Source organism: Megachile rotundata, chromosome 13 (assembly GCF_050947335.1).
Source record: "Megachile rotundata isolate GNS110a chromosome 13, iyMegRotu1, whole genome shotgun sequence".
In the NCBI taxonomy this organism is placed as follows: domain Eukaryota; kingdom Metazoa; phylum Arthropoda; class Insecta; order Hymenoptera; family Megachilidae; genus Megachile; species Megachile rotundata.
This window is the reverse complement of record NC_134995.1, coordinates 15,634,088-15,650,144: the sequence shown is the minus strand read 5'-3', so window position 1 is coordinate 15,650,144 and position 16,057 is coordinate 15,634,088. Positions and strand designations below refer to the sequence as shown.

General features: G+C 41.4%; 1 protein-coding gene across 1 annotated transcript in view; it reads left to right on the top strand.

Annotated features, from left to right (window-relative positions):
• The window catches only part of Cog1 (conserved oligomeric Golgi complex subunit 1), a 75,237-nt gene that overhangs the window by 9,231 nt on the left and 49,949 nt on the right, over positions 1–16,057 (top strand). Inside the window, exon 2 of the mRNA XM_076539011.1 lies at positions 9,174–9,339. The gene's annotated coding sequence lies outside the window, so the exon portion shown is untranslated. The remainder of the gene's footprint in view (positions 1–9,173; positions 9,340–16,057) is intronic.

Here is a 16,057-nt window from a genome sequence, read left to right as displayed (position 1 = left end):
TATCGAATTAATCGAGTCAGCCGGAAATGTGGCAATAATTACCAGGTTGGCGCGAGTCCGTGATGTTAACCGATGAGGCAAAGAAGTTTTGCATCACGTTAATTGAATATTATGTAACAAATTACTGATAGAAAGTGCTTATCGAAACTTCGCTTTAAGTATAATTATTATTGCGCGCTCGCAACTGTGTATAATCTGTAATGAGAAAACAGCGTTTTAAATGCATCGATTTGCAAGGTACACGATTTCCTTGCTTAATTACATTGATAAGAAGTTAATTGAACAATGAATTTTTAACTAAAACTTCAATTACGAAGCCGTAGTAGCGATCTAACTTTTAATCGCTATCTTAATGCGTTAAGAACACTGATTGTATAACCAGTCGTTTCAATGTTGCTTTTGCAACTACATAATATAAATAATTTACGCAAATGTAAATCGTTGATAGCCGATTCAATTATATAACTTATCAAACGAATGTCTACTTCAGTCGTGTTCAGTTAGATGATAATGGCTTTAGCTTCGCAATTATCCTAATTGCTTCAATTACTCTTATCTCGATTAATTAATTAAATTTTTGTTCTCTCTCCAATTTACTTTTCAAATGACCGCTCGATAATTTAGCTACAGTGAACGTAGCTACACGATTTTCTTTAGTTTAATGACTTCGCGCGGAAAACTCGAATTCGTCGAATTCGAACCGTGGTAAATTCTTTTGCTAGCACGTAGAATTGAAACTAGTTTAGATTAAAAATTGTAATGTAGACAAAAAATTGCAGCAATTTCGTATTCAGTATATTACACGAGGCATGACAGCCTGTGGATGTCAAGACAGTCCTCAGCAGCGAGTCGGCTGATGGATTCTCTCATCACCGATGGAAATTAAATTCGTATCGATGCATCGATATAAAATTGCATCCTTGGAACCGTGTCTCTCAGCTGGCTAAATATAATCCGTCCTTGGACATTCTTGGTTCGAACGATCTCGCAAGGATCGCCTGACGACGACGACGACGACAAGTGGAAGATCGGCAGGATCCTCACGTCGGACAAGTTAACAACCCCTTCGAATTGGAAATCAGGATTCATCGGTTCGTGGAAGGGGTCGAGCGGAGGGCCACTCGAAAATCAAGATGTCAACGATGCTCGACGATCGTATAGAATTCGGAATCAGTTGTTACCGGATGCGTCGCCATTTTGCTTCGCTTCGTTTCGCGAGATGATTTCGTGACGCTTTTGATAATCGATGATCAATCGATCGATCGACAAATTTAACGACTCTTTAGAATCTTCTTATTGTACTTTTGCCACGAGTCACGTTAGAATTGATCGAGTAATATATTTGAAATAATAAAACAATGGCATACTCTAAATAGCAACACATCGTTAAGTGTCGTTTACATTATATGTTGCATGTAATTTACATTAATTAACTATTATCGAGTCAAGGTGAGTGTGAAGAACCCGCACACTTCATTTTCATGACCATAGTTATGAACATAATCCGAGGGACAATCTTTTAAACGGATCAAATAATTCAATAATATTATCATATATATTCGAACATAAATATTTATAAATCTTGTCTTTTATCGAAATCGTTGCAGATATAATTTATATATCGCCATAAATTTTAAGTGGACGTCACATAAGATTAACAGTGCAATTTCGTAGTATACGAAGGGGATTATATGATATAGTTAGGATGTTTCTAGTTAAAGTTTCAACGCAGGAAGGTGGATATTAATTGAGATGCATGGGACGTTCTTACTAGTCGACGGATACAAACGTCCATCTTTGTTTTTGATTGCCGAAACGACTGCCGCTAATTAATTATTCCTCGCGACTCTTCTTTGCGCGTGAGCGTTCAGACTCGAGATTTCGAAACTCCATTGCGAGTGTATCGATTGCCAAAACTTTTGTTCTTCGATTCTTGTCGGCCATGAAAATTATACAAAATTCGGTTAACGACCTTGTTCTCTGCTATTATTTTTTATTGCGTATAACTGTTCTTCTACCGTAATTGGATCGCTTATATTAAGCTTATAAAAATTTATATTATTCTAATAGGAATAAAATTGGAATTACTCTGACACGAATATGCATCAATTATCTTTGATGAGAATTATGCATAATGATTTGCTGTCAGATATCGAATTGCTTCTGTTGAAATAACTATCTATACCGAGACTACACTATTGTTTTAAGTTTTCTTATTATGCATACGCACATATAAATTTTTATTTAAACAAATCACACAGCAATCTTTTCCTATAATTAACCGAATGATATAGCTTCCCTTCCGGTCAATAGAAATTGCCGCGTCATCGTGCAGAATTGCTTCCACTGAGAACAACGAATCGTACTGAAAGAAAACATATAATTTTCAAGAGTACCATAATGCAAGAAACCTCCCTATCATGTCCTCTTATCGATACCGATCCCGAACATCGGTAACGTTTCAAGAAAATAAGTTCAAATATTTTCACGTCCTATCGTTAAAATATTTCGGTGGAAGGAGAAAGTTTAATAGTAACCCTCGACCGCAATCGATCACTAAAACTCGATCAGAAAAAGAAAGCGCGGCAATTTGTCGCGAAATAGAGCAACTTTCTCGCGGCGAATGTGGAAATATCCCGTTAGTGGCAGATCGGTGAAAAAATGGACACAGGTTCGAAGGACGAATCTCGGCACACTTCCAAGGATGAAGAGCATCGGGAATCGAGCAAAGTCCAGTTCGTTAATTACGGTGTTAATTAGTTACGCCGCGGCGATGTGTAACGAGCGGTTTCTATGGCGGAGGCCGGTCGCAAAAACCGGTGGATTTGCATAAAAGCGCGCGTCACACTCGGCCGCTCGCAATTATGGTGAATTTATTAGGGAAGTGGACGTAATGGCCGCTTTCTAAATATAGGACGGCAGACAGGCAAAGCAAAACGAGCAGAGGCAGGAAGAGGTGTACGATGAACGTGTCGTAGGAAGGCTTCCTGCGATTCACCGCCACGAATCAGGCATATTCGTATGACGGGACATGTGTCCGCCCTTCCATTGTGCTCGTCAGCCGATCGGCCGACGCTCCCCCGCCATATTCGATCCGGGCCCCCGTGTGAGAACCGATCCGGTGGCCGCCGGGTTAATTAAAGGATTTACTTTCGCCACGAGCCACGCGCTGAACGTATCGAGACGACGTGCATTGAGTCGTGATTCCTCCACCGTGCTTTCGTACATGGAACCTCGATCGATCGTCCTTCCTCCTTCTTCGACCCTATAGCCCCCGTTACATTTGTAGGGAGGGTTTTAGGAACTGGCAACGCGAATGTAATGAGCAATTCGATAATTATTATAAAGTTATAAGGTTTATTGTATTTTATAGTTCTAACGTGTGGATTTGTAGTTTTGATTGTTATTATCGTGTTCAATTAAAGTTATTTATTAAATTCCTACACATTTCTCGATCTAACGATATTTTCACGTATCGCAACATTCGGAGATCTAGGATTATAACGTCCTAAGGATGCGTTATTCAGTTGTGTACAAGCTTTGTCCGATTTATGACTTTATATGGTGAAGCCATTTCATTTAAAATTTGTAGTCATTGTAATAATAAGGAATAAAAGATGAGTAAATATAGTATCGTCATTCGTTATGATATATCGAGAGGAAATGAAAATGACCGGTTGCAGAACCGGACAACTGCCGCAGAGCAAAGGCAAGTTCGTGCATTACCAGTAAAGTATTGCTAATTACATGGCTAGGATTCGCGCTGTGCACATAGCCGGAGGTGGTAATTATTGTAATACGTGTCCTTGGTGTCGATACAATTAATCGTGTCCTTCCGAACGTGATCGGTAGCAGGACTATCATCGATTAAATGCAAATATGCATCGTCGATGTAATGACACCACAAATTATTCTTCTGCCCTCTTTTTAGGTATTTGAGCATCGTTTAGACAATATTAATTATGCTTTAATTCGAAAAACGATTACCTTCATTATCTGGTAAAATATACAGCTTCAACTTTTTCGTTTGACGATTTAATACTTAAACGAGAAAGGCATCTTCAATTATTCCCATTACGATTTAATTTAAGATTCACCTGTCGCGAACTCTTTATAGAATTCTAATTACGTTCGATATGATCTCTAAATTTATAGTTTCTATAAAATAATTGATACGATACAAATCACTTACTCGAACTTCAGGAGTAATGTTAGATATTAGTAACATTATGAGATAAAAATTCCGTATAATCGATAGATTAACCGAAGGTACTAGTAATAGACTCTTTCAAGCACTCCTTGCCTCTAACCGATCATCACGATTAGATCTGCCACTAAAGCGTATCCATGCCTTTTAAAACGTTTATAAAGTATCATCGAGATTTTATCGATCCGCGATCGATTCGCTGAGAATGACGGCTGGAACTCGAGGCACTTTCTTTGAAAATCTTTTTCACCGCCATTGTTATCCGCGATGATCACGTCGACAGCGGAACACGTTTTGTTCGTACAATTTTAATCGCGATGCTAGGCCTCACACGAAGCGTTCATCAAACGATTCTCATTCCCGACAGCAGGAGGGATAAAGTAATAATCGTTTATTGCGATGCGTGGAATCGGGGAGGAAACGCGAGTCCTTCTTTTTCATCGCTTTACAGGTGCCTACCAATTAAACGACATTTTTATTTGCATCGATTACGCTCGTATGTGTTGCTGAAGGATCTGCTATTTTTATACTTTGGGGTTTTGGTAGTTTTTTGTACTTTTCGGGTTTTGCTCACATTTGAGGACTTTGAGATGGTGGAACTTAGAGGTTCTACGATGGAGATCAACGACCCAATGTTACTACTTGTACCACGCTATACTACCTACTTATAGATTCTCACGCCTACCCACTTATTCTAATCTTGGTAATCACTCAATTGCCTAGAAATTTTGCTAAAATCGACACTTTGGTACAGTTACGATCAGTTCAGAAGATCGGAGAAGAATCGCGTGAAGGTAAGTAATTCTAGCGTGATTCCTGATCCTATTTTGGATGCGATGCTTACGGGAAGCATAATTCCACGAGGGACAATTTTCTAGCGTGTTGGTTAGAACACGTTCTCCCCCGGCGTATTTATCGCGAGCCGGTGAACGCGCGTTGCATACGCTCCGTTCGGCGGCTAGAAGACCATGGAAATTACTGTTCGCCTCGTAAATCGATGCAACGTGCAATTTACACCGCGAAACGCCGCCGAGCCATGCCACCACCATAAAAACCCATTACCGGTGTTTCGCCAGCCGGCAAATATTAAAAGCTGATCCACCGGGGGCGTGTGCCGATATCGTCCCCTTAAATTCCTCTTTGCATCCCTTTTTCCTCCTGATCCGTTCGATTTGATCGATCACTTTCATCGATCTCTGAATAATTAACATCGCTGCTTTGCAATTCTCGACGGAGAACATTTTTTTCTGCGATTCCAATCTATCACATATTTCCGTATTCTTATTTTTGTAATCTTGTTTCGGACCGATGTAATATGGTACTAGAATCGCGATAAAATTTTTATGTACGAGATTCAATTAAAATACTTGATGCTCGTTATTATGGGTATAATTATATATTCGCGTACTTAAAGTAGGAAATAACGCGTGTTACTACAACCTGTGCGTTTTAATATCGTTTTGTAAGTATTTGGCGTGTGAGATACGAGCAGTTAATGCCACACGTACCTGCCATTCGATTGATTTATTGTCGAAGTTACGATTTATAAAATTAAGTATACATCGCATAAACCGAGTTGAGGAAAAACTCGTCTCTTTATATTCCAGACATTTCTCTACGATTTACACGGAATCAATTTGTACGATAATAAGTTTTACGTAACTCCGATTTAAAAAATCGATTTCAAGAATCACCGAGTAGAAGCATATTTATTCGGGTTGTTAAATCAATTTTGATCTCTCAACGCTTGAACGTGAAATTTGCTCTAACTCGTGGACCAAGAATATTCCATCTACTCGAACGATTCGTCAACCGCGTGCTCGAGCATCCCTCATTTAAACAAATTACCGCGCAAACGAGTTTCATTCGCGTCATCGGGTTCGCACTCTCGCGTATTATTTTAAGAAACGTTCTCCGACGAACGTAGAAACGTTGGCTATAAATTCAGCCGATGTTCCGTATTTTATCGAGATATATACGAGCCGGAGAAATTTACGGTGTCCACGTAGCGTGTGAATTTTTATCGAGAATTCTTTTCCCCTCGATCGCAAATCACCCCCTTCTGTTTGTATCGTCACCGATTTTGCGGCTAATTCGAAACGCGTGATCTTCCTTACAAAACACGAACGTATTTATTCCTTTCGTTTATTTATACGCTGGCACGTAAAGCCGTACGAATCGTAGTGCGAACGTATTTTAGCAACTTTGTGTTGTTTTTCTGGTAAATTCTACGCGGGAAGACAAATGCTGTCGAATCATCTGTATAAACAGCGTCGGTTAAAAATCTGCGCAGTAAAAGCAAAACTGTGTTACTTATCTTGTGTCCAGATATTGGTAAGGTTTTTCAAGGTATCCCTAAAATCTGATATATCGAGTGCGTCCTTCAGAAGAAAAATAAACGATCGCTTAACCGATTATAATTTTAAACGAATCAGAAATGACCAGCAATTAAAACGATATCGTTAAAACGAAGGTAACCAAGCGCCAGACAACGAGGTGTATTAATTACGTCCACAAATCGCGATCGGTGTTGTTAAGAGTCACACTAATTACTTGTCCCGTATTAATCACGTCCGCGATCGTGATTCCCCACTAATTACGCTCACGATTAGAACCGAAACGATCGTGGCAGCTAATTATTGTCGGGATCATAAGGGAAGCAGGTAAGCGTTTCGTTGCGCATCCAAGTAATTTGGAATAGCGATGATGCTGCTGACGATTACACGCGAAACGGTCGAATCATTCGTGCAAATTACAGGCGCAACTGCAATTTGAATGATCACGAATCTCGTTCTCCGGTAACAGCTGTCTGCTTCGTTCGAGCAAGTCCGACTTGGACGCCGGAGCAAAATAAGCTGTTACCAGGAATAATTTGCGTACGAGTCTTCTTCATTTCCACGTTCGAAAGCTTCCCTCTTCGATTATTAGTTGACGAATACGTCTTCGTCTTCGAGTCTCATCAACTTGGGACTTTCACGATTTTTTAAATCTCGAGTCTTTTTATTGGGTACATCTAAGTTTCTCGACTTTATAAAAATTTGAGACTTTCGCAATTTGGTATATTGATGGGGAGTAACCTTGAAAGCTATAAATTTTATATAGAAATAAGTTATTCTTAGGTAGATTACTAGCTTTCTCAGAATCCTTGAATTTTGGTTCACTTCATATTTTTTGCCTGTTGCGAAAATAAAAGAAATCGGTTTTGAACGAGGCTCGATTAAAGGGGTGGTTCAAATACGTGTCTCCTATTTTCTTATTCTCTTCGACGTATTTCAGTTTCATCGAAACGAGATAGATACCTGGTGACGCTCTCCAAGTCTCGTGGCATCAATTCGAACATCCTGTGGCTCTCGTTCGTTCATCCTAGTTTTCTATTTTTCTCGCCGGTTTCTCCATCGCCGTGGCAAAAATAGCTTCGTTATGTTACTTGGTGCTCGATATTTTTAGCGCTATTCGGAAAATTATGTAACCAATACGAATTTCGTTCGGATTAAATCGTTCTCGGCTGATTTAGCCAGCGATTAAGAAACTACCATTAACCTTCTTGCCTTCTCTTTATCGTAATTTACACTCGGTTCGATACGGAACTTAATTAAAATATTTCTTCGTCTAACTAGAACTTCTTTTCTTTCGTTAACTATCCGATTGTATTGCGTTCGATTTACTACCATCGACCCTTGCTATGGTCAACGCATTAATCTTCCATATACGTTATCGCAATCTCGATTTGAAAATCGAGCGCCTTGGGAAATTATTGTGGTTTACCTCTAACAGAAACCACAAAAAGTCTCGTGAAATTATTTCAATACAGAGGTTACAATTACATGCAACCCTTTCTCTACGTGATAGAATTTTCTTCGCAAAAACTCGCGCATCCTCGTCTCCCTTCGTGTTTGCCTTAGATCGAGCCACGTTATCGAAAAACATTTTCCGTATGCAAAATCGACTAACAAAATCAAAATGAACACAGCGTTTAGTTTTCTCGAAGAAGAAACGTGCAGTCGATTGGAGGCTGTCCAAGAAATTTTTCTTTCATTTTGTATCGTCGATTCCTTCGGAATCCGAAGATGTCCCGACTTTAAGTGGTCTGACGGGGGACTTTATGCTACTGCAGGTAACAAAAGGCACTGTGACCAATAAAACTAAGTAGCGGCTAATAGAACGATAAAGAATCTGTGATAGCATCGTGGCAGGGTCCAAATAAGGGTTTTCTTCTTTTATAGCGTAAGGTATATAATGATTCGGTCGTGATTCCAAAGGACAGGGAGGGGCAATAGCTTCTGGAAGCTAACGTATACACGGATAAATAAGTCGTTAATATTTTCTTTTGCTGGTCCTTTTTTAGTTTATGGTGCTTAGATAATATCAGAACTGTCGAAGAATTTCTTCGTTTTAGATTGTGCTTAGGTATGAAACTTTCAATTGTCTCATCGACATATGTTCTCGTATGTATCTCGAAAGGAATTGTCAGGGTAAGTTCGAGTCGCGTCGAACTGAATTAGAATCGAAAGGAATCGAATTGAATAAAACTGAATGACACGGAATCGTATTCTATCGAATGTGCAATTAAGTCCGGCCGAATTCAATCGCGTCGAATCGAATCACTCGGAACAAAAATAAAGGTAAGCAATCCTCACGAACTGAAATAAATTCGTAGACCGCGGTATCGCACCTACACAAGTACACTCGAAAAGGTGTAATCGAATCCCACGAAGGGATCATTTGAGCAGTATCCAGCTAGCTAGGTGGAAATAGTGTTGCAGAGCCCCAAGGGGTAAGTCGGTGAAGCGTATCGAGGGTTGAACGAGTTCCTCCGTGAACGAGGAGGAAACGAAGAAACGAAGAGCCTGGTCCCAGATCCCGGGGCTGGGGGCTCTATTACTTATGCAGTCTACGCTAGTATACGGCTTGCATCGCTGCACGACTGCTTGCTTACCCTTCGTAACGTGTACTTTATTCTTTCCAGATGCGCTCGCGCCGATAGCTACTGGCGATTCGCTCGTTTAACAGCGTAACGGCGAGCCAGCAGGAGTCAGGGCCGGTGACTGGCATCGTGGAAGGAGGAACAGAGGGAAGCGGAGACAGAGGGACAAGGATAAAAAGGTGGCTGGACCCTACGAGGGTGCTAGAAGGTGGGTACAGTCGCTAGGAAGAATATAGTAGAAAACGAGAACTTCCTTCGTTGCTCTTTTCTATCTTTTTTCACTTCGCTCTTCCTCACCGGAATCCCTCGACCGAACATCAACTCCGCAACAAAATATCCATGAATTTTAATAACGAACGAATGTTGTACTCGAGATTTTTCAGCAAAACTGTACAGATAAGAATATTTATAATACGGCAAAGAAAAAACATAATATAAATATAGCAGCGTAGTGAACGAAGTAATTTCCTTGTGCACACAGCGTAAACGTTTTACGATTCCGACATCTTATAAGAGCGTTAAAAAATCGAGCGACTTTCGTCTATCGATTTCGAAGGGAAAAACTTGTAGTCGTATATTAATCCATATTTTCAATTAATTTTGTTATTTCCGCTCGCGCCGCTTCAAATTATACCGCGCTTTAAAATAATTAGCAGATCAACGTCCGATATGATACGCATCGGAATAATCGTAAAATACAACGTTTATTAATCCGAGTATATCAACGTTTCTGGTTACAAACTCGGATATCATCAACGTAACACCCTCGGAGCGGAGCACGGTGAAATAAAATCAAAGAGTCCTTGAATTTTCAAGTAAGCAGCAATAACATTCCTGCCGTGTCCTGTAATCTGTGTGGAATAGCGAGGTATTACCTTGGTCCGTTTACGGCCGGTAGCAGTTGGTAGCAGTTGCGTGTAGAACACGCAGTAAAGATTTTATTGCGCTAAACACACGTCGTTTCTTTCGAACAGGGCAAAAACCTGATCCTGCTAATCATTTCGAGCAGTGTTACCACGCATCCGTAATTGGAAGTGTAATGGCCACTACTGGCCAGGTGAAAAGTCGCCGTTTTTTACTTTAACCTCGACGGGTTAATGCCGCGACAGCCTGATGGAGCGAGATGAATCTTTGGAATAAAAAACGACAAGCTGATTCGCGAGAACGTGTCGGGATCGAGGTGATCGACGGTGCAGTCGACAGAGAACTTCAACTTTTCCATTTCCGATAGAAAGAAAGCGTAACTATCTAACGCGTAGATACACCACGCATGATTATTCCACGCGTGGTTACTCCACGCATGGTTATTCCACGCGTAGTAATTTAACGCGCAGCTACACCACGCGTGGTTGTTCCACGCGTAGTAATCTAACGCGTAGCTACACCACGCATGGTTATTCCACGCGTAGATACACCACGCGTAGTTATTCCACGCGTAGCTATCTAACGCGTAGATACACCACGCGTAGCTATCTAACGCGTAGATACACCATGCGTAGTTATTCCACGCGTAGCTATCTAACGCGTAGCTACACCACGCGTGGTTACTCCACGCGTAGTAATTTAACGCGTAGCTACACCACGCGTGGTTATTCCACGCGTAGATACACCACGCGTAGTTATTCTACGCGTAGCTATCTAATGCGTAGATACCCCACGCGTGGTTATTCCACGCGTAGCTATCTAGCGCGTAGCTACACCACGCGCGGTTATCGAACGCGTAGTAATCCAGCGTGCAGCTACACCACGCATCGCAATATAACGCATGGTTATTCCCGGGCCTTCCAGCGATTCAATATATTAGAATTTCGAAGGCGTCATCGATCACCTTGACCGAGGAAAATTCTGCTCGAATATCGTTTACGGCAGCCTCTGATCGTGTTAAAAGCGTTCACGGTCGAATTTCCAGCGCGCGTGCAGGCGTGCTGGTAACAAACGTGCTCATGGACGCGTGAAAACGAACACGCGAAACGCTTCCTTCCGTTTTGAAAAGAGAACATTTCTGAATACCAAACGCTTCGACGAAATTACTCGATCATAGTTTAATTAACTTAACGCCTGCATCTCTCGATGTGAATTTAACGCGGTTGAGCACGATTCCCGAACAATATAAGCTGGCGGAGGAAACACTGTTAGATCGGATATCCGTTGAACAGGAAATTAGGGTAATTTCTGCACGGCCACGTAATTGATAGAAGGGTTGAATAATTCATCGGGGTGCATATGCAAAACGAGAGATCTTTATCGAACGATGATTAGATTTTTGTTACTCGCCGAGACTTGTAAGTGTATAATTTTAATCTTATGGTCGTTCTTTCTTGACACTCTTTTTCCTTCTATTACATAAATTAACCTCGTAAAATGTACCTAATTTTTCGATCAAACGCGCGATGATTGCTCGTATTTGGTGTCGCGTAAAGTACATGTTTCTAAACCAGACTTGACAACGTATCTGCACTATTTAAAAACAAGTTAACATATTTTTAAAACAGGATTATAACTGCTAACTAAATATTTACCGGTTAAATAAAGTTCTTATACATTTAGCCATGTATAAACAATGCGAAGAATGAAATAAATAATAACGTGAAGATAAAAATATATTATGGAGATAATAAAAAAATATCGGAACAACGTTAACACATCACGCGAACGCGCTACAGCGTAAATGAATATGTAAAACAGACTATCAGAGGTTTAGAACGCATCTCATTATTCCCCATCAGTTTCGTTATCATCGTCATTACGTTCGGTCGACAGATTCCCGTTAAACGTAGCCGCTGATTACATTTATTGAAATAATCGATCATCCTTCGTATTATGCTAATACATACCCTTCGATATCTGCACTGTTTGCGACCACATAAATTAACGAGTCACCTGTCATTACTACGCTTTCCGTGGCTTCTACAGATCCATTACGGAAACCAGCTCGTCCATCGTTCGCATGTAGATCGCAAGTGCTTGTTATTTTTTATCTAAAACAGGTCAGTTATGGCCGCGAAATGAGTCCCAAAATGAAATTAGCTGGGTATAATAACTGAGATAGGACATATTAAAATCTTGGGTATTTCAATATTCAGGTATTGTGATCAGAGTAAATACACGAGTAAAGTATGAACAGACATACACATGCATCTTTGGATGCTTGAGAGCGAGGTAGAATTTAATTTTATTTACGATCAATAACATGTGATCATTATTTGTCTCATTTATTTTTAAAATTTTACTGCACTCTGTGGATAAATATATAAAAAGAAATTCAATTTGTCCTATTAGCTTCCGATCATAAAACGAGATGATCGAATTTTTCAGCGAATGATAAACGTTAGAAAAAGAAAGAGTTCACATCGTGGGGGCCAAGAGGAGAAAATAAATAGCGTGTATCGCGAGAGAGGGCGGATGTCAATGGGGGCGAAAGTGGGCGGATATAACCATAGAGCACGTGGCTGCCTCGCACTTCGGATCACCATAAAGATCGAGATTTATCGCGATCGACCTGTGTTGCACCGTGTGCACCTTCCACTATAAATCCACCAAGTATCCAACTACGTTTCGTGTCCGGATCTTTGGAAATTCATTTCTTCGGTATCTTTAGCTTTTATATTTTGTAACGCGATATGTGGATTCTGCTCATTGAACTGTTTGTCAGTGATAGAACAGTGTTTTCCACTGTGTTATTCCACGTTGTTATTGTTATATATTTCCACTATTCGACGGATGAAAGGAATCTTAACATTGTCAAGTAGAAATAAGTGTATTTGATACGACGCGCTATGAATCAGTAACACGTCTGCCACAGTGAAAATCACCGTATGTGGTAAGACACGTAATAACACATACTAAAATTCCATCAAAGATGCAATTTTAAACTCCTCTAAAGCAGAAGGAATAACCCAAAATAATATTGTGTCTCATCGAAAGAAGTATAAAACCTAAATCTCTTATCTGATCGATTCAACAAAATGTTCATATCTAAACGGGGAATCGTACGACGTTCGCTCCTTCAAATCCGCCATTAACTCGAAATGGCAAAAAAGAATTTCCTACTTAACGAGCCCCCGAAACATCATAAACTTTCCATACACTGAAGTAGCGAGTAAAAAACAAAAGGACCTTTTATCAGCACTGCCAAAACCACTAGAAACTCGTTTCAGAGAGGAATCCCGAACAAGGGTCGCCGAAAAGTGTCCGCCACGGAACGATTAGCTTGTTATCGTAATTTTTGCCAGCGAAATAAGAAGCTGCGGTCACACGCGAATAAAAAAGGCGGAAAGGGAGGGGAACACATTAGAATGATTAAGGCGGGGCTTTGACTATCGTTGACACGCGTGTAAAACCGGTTATCTGCGCCCACGATGCATTATTTCGCTCTCAACGCCGGTGTTTCGCGATAACGAACCGATCTTTCTTCCACTATGGGTCCCCGGCCCGAAAGAAAATTAAGTACGAGGGGAAAAAGAAGACGAACATTGGCGTAACTGAGGGCTTCCACGCGTAGGTATCTAGTGTGTAGCTACACCACGCGTAGTTATTCCACGCGTAGATACACCGCGCGTAGCTACACCACGCGTAGATACACCGAGCGTAGCTACACTACGCGTGGTTATTCCACGCGTAGTAATCTAACGCGTAGCTACACCACGCGTGGTTATTCCACGCATAGATACACCACGCGTAGTTATTCCACGCGTAGATACACCACGCGTAGCTACACCACGCGTGGTTATTCCACGCGTAGCAATCTAACGCGTAGGTACACCACGCGTGGTTATTCCACGCGTAGTAATCTAACGCGTAGCTACACCACGCGTGGTTATTCCACGCGTAGCAATCTAACGCGTAGGTACACCACGCATGGTTATTCCACGCGTAGTAATCTAACGCGTAGGTACACCACGCGTGGTTATTCCACGCGTAGTAATCTAACGCGTAGCTACACCACGCGTGGTTATTCCACGCATAGATACACCACGCGTAGTTATTCCACGCGTAGATACACCACGCGTAGCTACACCACGCGTGGTTATTCCACGCGTAGCAATCTAACGCGTAGGTACACCACGCGTGGTTATTCCACGCGTAGTAATCTAACGCGTAGCTACACCACGCGTGGTTATTCCACGCGTAGCAATCTAACGCGTAGGTACACCACGCATGGTTATTCCACGCGTAGTAATCTAACGCGTAGGTACACCACGCGTGGTTATTCCACGCGTAATAATCTAACGCGTAGGTACACCACGCGTGGTTATTCCACGCGTAGTAATCTAACGCGTAGCTACACCACGCGTGGTTATTCCACGCGTAGCAATCTAACGCGTAGCTACACCACGCGTGGTTATTCCACGCGTAGCAATCTAACGCGTAGGTACACCACGCGTGGTGATTCCACGCGTAGTAATGTAACGCGTAGCTACACCACACGTGGTTATTCCACGCATAGATACACCACGCGTAGTTATTCCACGCGTAGATACACCACGCGTGGTTATTCCACGCGTAGCAATCTAACTCGTAGTCTTCCAACGCGTAGCAACCTAGCGTGTAGTTACCCCACGCGCGGTTATCGAACGCGCAGTAATCCAGCGTGCAGCTACACCACGCGTCATAATATAACGCGTGGTTATTCCCGTATCCTTCCAACGCGATTCAATAAATGGTTTTACACCGTGCAGGTAATATACCGCACCGTCATCTAATTCTAATGTCCCCATAAAAATGCTAGTTACGCCAATGACACCGAGGTGATGCAAGGCGAAGAAGAAACTGGCGGCTCACGCGAGGAACACTCATAAACCGTTCAATCAAACGAGCCTGGATGAATCGTAAAGCGTCCAGCTCGGTCGCGGTAGCGTTTTACAGATTAAATAGAACTTTTTACGAGGAACGAGCAAACCACCGGGAATCACGGTCGATTATTTAAAAGTCGACGGGACATTCTCACCGAGGCGACGGAATAATGGCGCAAGGTAGAATGCTTGGTAGCTGAAAGGGAAATGGGTTTGTAGATTAAGGGGTTTCTGGTAATGTTATCCGGTTGAGTGGAATGCTGGATGAGACTGCCATTCCTCGACGCTTTGCAATCTGTTTTTGCTGTCTGGAATCGAGAACGTTGATTTTGTGAATGGAACGTTGATATTATTATGAGGATCAATTTTAATGCGAACTGCGTCTGCTTTTTCTGAAAGCGGTCGTTTATTTTATGGCCCGGAGTTGGAAGCTATTACTCATTAATTCTTAATTTAGCACCCGTAATTGCAGTAAATAATGAAAAGCATCGATTATGGCAAATAACAAAGATATATTTGAATGAGTAAAAAGTGCTAGTAGATTCTTTAAAGATATGCGAGTTATTAAGTTTTTAAGTACGATCGAAAATACGGTTAAAAAGATACGATAATGCAGCTTATTAATGCGAAGAAATTCCTGTAACGTTATCTTCGCCTAATTCGCGAGATGCATTCGAATTCCGGTCACGCGTTCACCGTCCACGCTGCAATGATCGTTTGTCGATGCATCTAAAACCCGGTTGGACATAGAAGCGATCAGTAACTGTATCTCGGTGTATATTTCAAGCTCCCGACCAGTTAAGAAAAATACTGTTACTCGTTCGTCATTCTCCGATCGATTCAATCGTGCGCTCGGCATTAGGAATCGTCCAACATTCGTGACGCACAACTATAATTAAAAGAGACCAATTAACTCGACCGGTTGACAATATCAAATCGCTTCTAACAAGCAGTTCGTGACACAAAGAAATCGAGTCTTGCATGAAATTTATGGTTCGAGAGGACTTTTTTGTTAAGGAACCTAGACGATCTTTAGTGTAGACGAACGATTTAAAGCTCGTGGCGTGAAATTTATCGTCATGAGTTTTCGTTTGAAAACGAAGGAACAGGTTCTATTCAATATACTTGATTATA